Source organism: Schistocerca piceifrons, unplaced genomic scaffold, assembly GCF_021461385.2.
Source record: "Schistocerca piceifrons isolate TAMUIC-IGC-003096 unplaced genomic scaffold, iqSchPice1.1 HiC_scaffold_1544, whole genome shotgun sequence".
NCBI classification, from domain to species: Eukaryota; Metazoa; Arthropoda; class Insecta; order Orthoptera; family Acrididae; genus Schistocerca; species Schistocerca piceifrons.
The window spans coordinates 1,358,378-1,362,969 of NW_025727396.1; positions in this window are offsets into that span (position 1 = coordinate 1,358,378).

The window sequence follows — 4,592 nt, forward strand, 5'->3', positions numbered from 1 at the left end:
TACGATGGTCAGAGGGATACAGTAAACCTGAAGTGAAGCATCGAAATCTAGAACTTTTGTCACATGAATGGTTCAAAACATAGAGAGTAAGAAGGGTTGGTCTTCTTGTACTTAAGTCGGCATTGTGCCCTTTTGTATTTAATTCCGATGCAATTTCTGTATTTCATCGTCAATAAGAAGGTCGAAGGCATACAGTAAACCTGAAGTGAAGTATCGGAATCTATAACTAGTGTCACAGGAATGGTTCAAATCATTTTCAGTAAGACGAGTCAGTATTCTTGTACTTAAGTCGGTATTGTGCATTTTGTATTTAATTCCGATGCAATTTCTGTGTTTCATCGTCAATAAGAAGGTCCAAGGCATACAGTAAACCTGAAGTGAAGCATCGGAATCTATAACCAGTGTCACAGGAATGGTTCAAATCATAGTCAGTAAGACGAGTCAGTATTCTTGTACTTAAGTCGGTATTGTGCCTTTTGTATTTTATTCCGATGCAATTTCTGTGTTTCATCGTCAATAAGAAGGTCCAAGGCATACAGTAAACCTGAAGTGAAGCATAGGAATCTATAACCAGTGTCACAGGAATGGTTCAAAACATAGACAGTAAGAAGAGTCAGTCTTTTTGTACTTAAGTCGGCATTGTGCCTTTTGTATTTAATTCCGATGCAATTTTTGTGTATCGTCGTCAATAAGAAGGTCCAAGGGATACAATAATCCTGAAGTGAAGCATCGGAATCTATAACTAGTGTCACAGAAATGGTTCAAAACATAGTCTGTAAGAAGAGTCAGTCTTCTTGTACTTAAGTCGGCATTATGCCTTTTGTATTTAATCCCGATGCCATTTCTATGTTTCATCGTCAATAAGATGGTCCAACGGATACAGTAAACCTGGTGTGAAGCATCGGAATCTATAACTAGTGTCACAGGAATGGTTCAAAGCATAGACAGTAAGAAGAGTCAGTCTTCTTGTACTTAAGTCGGCATTGTGCATTCTGTATTTTCTTCCGATGCAATTTCTGTGTTTCGTCGCCAATAAGAAGGTCCAAGGGATTCAGTAAACCTGAAGTGAAGCATCGGAATCTATAACTAGTGTCACAGGAATGGTTCAAAACATAGACTGTAAGAAGAGTCAGTCTTCTTGTACTTAAGTCGGCATTGTGCCTTTTGTATTTAATTCCGATTCAATTTCTGTGTTTGATCGTCAATAAGATGGTCAGAGGGATACAGTAAACCTGAAGTGAAGCATCGTAATCTAGAACTTTTGTCACATAAATGGTTGAAAACATAGAGAGTAAGAAGGGTCGGTCTTCTTGTACTTAAGTCGGCATTGTGCCCTTTTGAATTTAATTCCGATGCAATTTCTGTATTTCATCGTCAATAAGAAGGTCCAAGGGATACAGTAAACCTGAAGTGAAGCATCGGAATCTATAACTAGTGTCACAGAAATGGTTCAAATCATAGTCAGTAATACGAGTCAGTATTCTTGTACTTAAGTCGGCATTGTGCCCTTTTGAATTTAATTCCGATGCAATTTCTGTATTTCATCGTCAATAAGAAGGTCCAAGGGATACAGTAAAGCTGAAGTGAAGCATCGGAATCTATAACTAGTGTCACAGATATGGTTCAAAACATAGTCAGTAAGAAGAGGTAGTCTTTTTGTACTTAAGTCGGCATTGTGCCTTTTCTATTTAATTCCGATGCTATTTCAGTGTTTCATCGTCAATAAGATGGTCCAAGGGATACAGTGAAGCTGAAGTGAAGCATCGGAATCTATAACTAGTGTCACAGATATGGTTCAAAACATAGTCAGTTAGAAGAGTCAGTCTTTTTGTACTTAAGTCGGCATTGTGCTTTTTCTATTTAATTCCGATGCAGGTTCTGTGTTTCATCGTTAATAAGAGGGTCAGAGGGATACAGTGAACGTGAAGTGAAGCATCGGAATGTATAACTAGTGTCAGAGGAATGGTTCAAAACATAGTCAGTAAGAAGAGTCAGTCTTCTTGTCCTTAAGTCGGCATTGTGCCTTTTGTATTTTATTCCGAAGCAGTTTCTGTGTTCATCGTGAGTAAGAAGATAAATGGGATACAATAAACCTGATGTGAAGCATCAGAACCTATAACTATTGTCACAGGAATGGTTCAAAACATAGACGGTAAGAAGAGTCAGTCTTCTTGCACTTAAGTCGGCATTGTGCCTTTTGTATTTAATTCCGATGCAATTTCTGTTTTCGTCATCAATAAGATGGTCCAAGGGATACAGTAAACCTGAAGTGAAGCATCGGTATCTATAACTACCGTCACAGGAATGGTTCAAAACATAGACTGTACGAAGAGTCAGTCTTCTTGTACTTAAGTCGGCATTTTGCCTTTTGTATTTAATTCCGATGCAATTTCTGTGTTTCATCGTCAATAAGAACGTCCAAGGGATACAGTAAACCTGAAGTGAAGCATCGGAATCTATAACTAGTGTCTCAGGAATGGTTCAAAACATAGTCAGTAAGGAGAGTCAGTTTTCTTGTACTTAAGTCGGCATTGTGCCTTTTTAATTTAATTCCGATGCTATTTCTGTGTTTCATCGTCAATAAGAAGATATGAGGGACACAGTAAACCTGACGTGAAGCATCGGAATCTATAACTAGTGCCACAGGAATGGTTCCAAACATAGTGAGTTAGAAGAGTCAGTCTTCTTGTACTTGAGACGGCATTGTGCCTTTTCTATTTAATTCCGATGCTATTTCAGTGTTTCATCGTCAATAAGAAGGTCCAAGGGATACAGTAAAGCTGAAGTGAAGCATCGGAATCTATAACTAGTGTCACAGAAATGGTTCAAATCATAGTCAGTAATACGAGTCAGTATTCTTGTACTTAAGTCGGCATTGTGCCCTTTTGAATTTAATTCCGATGCAATTTCTGTATTTCATCGTCAATAAGAAGGTCCAAGGGATACAGTAAAGCTGAAGTGAAGCATCGGAATCTATAACTAGTGTCACAGATATGGTTCAAAACATAGTCAGTAAGAAGAGGTAGTCTTTTTGTACTTAAGTCGGCATTGTGCCTTTTCTATTTAATTCCGATGCTATTTCAGTGTTTCATCGTCAATAAGAAGGTCCAAGGGATACAGTAAAGCTGAAGTGAAGCATCGGAATCTATAACTAGTGTCACAGATATGGTTCAAATCATAGTCAGTTAGAAGAGTCACTCTTTTTGTACTTAAGTCGGCATTGTGATTTTTGTATTTAATTCCGATTCAATTTCTGTGTTTCATCGTCAATACGATGGTCAGAGGGATACAGTAAACCTGAAGTGAAGCATCGAAATCTAGAACTCTTGTCACATGAATGGTTCAAAACAAAGAGAATAAGAAGGGTTGGTCTTCTTGTACTTAAGTCGGCATTGTGCCCTTTTGTATTTAATTCCGATGCAATTTCTGTATTTCATCGTCAATAAGAAGGTCGAAGGGATACAGTAAACCTGAAGTGAAGTATCGGAATCTATAACTAGTGTCACAGGAATGGTTCAAATCATTTTCAGTAAGACGAGTCAGTATTCTTGTACTTAAGTCGGTATTGTGCCTTTTGTATTTAATTCCGATGCAATTTCTGTGTTTCATCGTCAATAAGAAGGTCCAAGGCATACAGTAAACCTGAAGTGAAGCATCGGAATCTATAACCAGTGTCACAGGAATGGTTCAAATCATAGTCAGTAAGACGAGTCAGTATTCTTGTACTTAAGTCGGTATTGTGCCTTTTGTATATTATTCCGATGCAATTTCTGTGTTTCATCGTCAATAAGAAGGTCCAAGGCATACAGTAAACCTGAAGTGAAGCATAGGAATCTATAACCAGTGTCACAGGAATGGTTCAAAACATAGACAGTAAGAAGAGTCAGTCTTTTTGTACTTAAGTCGGCATTGTGCCTTTTGTATTTAATTCCGATGCAATTTCTGTGTATCGTCGTCAATAAGAAGGTCCAAGGGATACAATAATCCTGAAGTGAAGCATCGGAATCTATAACTAGTGCCACAGAAATGGTTCAAAACATAGTCTGTGAGAAGAGTCAGTCTTCTTGTACTTAAGTCGGCATTATGCCTTTTGTATTTAATCCCGATGCCATTTCTATGTTTCATCGTCAATAAGATGGTCCAACGGATACAGTAAACCTGGTGTGAAGCATCGGAATCTATAACAAGTGTCACAGGAATGGTTCAAAGCATAGACAGTAAGAAGAGTCAGTCTTCTTGTACTTAAGTCGGCATTGTGCATTCTGTATTTTCTTCCGATGCAATTTCTGTGTTTCGTCGCCAATAAGAAGGTCCAAGGGATTCAGTAAACCTGAAGTGAAGCATCGGAATCTATAACTAGTGTCACAGGAATGGTTCAAAACATAGACTGTAAGAAGAGTCAGTCTTCTTGTACTTAAGTCGGCATTGTGCCTTTTGTATTTAATTCCGATTCAATTTCTGTGTTTGATCGTCAATAAGATGGTCAGAGGGATACAGTAAACCTGAAGTGAAGCATCGGAATCTAGAACTTTTGTCACATAAATGGTTGAAAACATAGAGAGTAAGAAGGGTCGGTCTTCTTGTACTTAAGT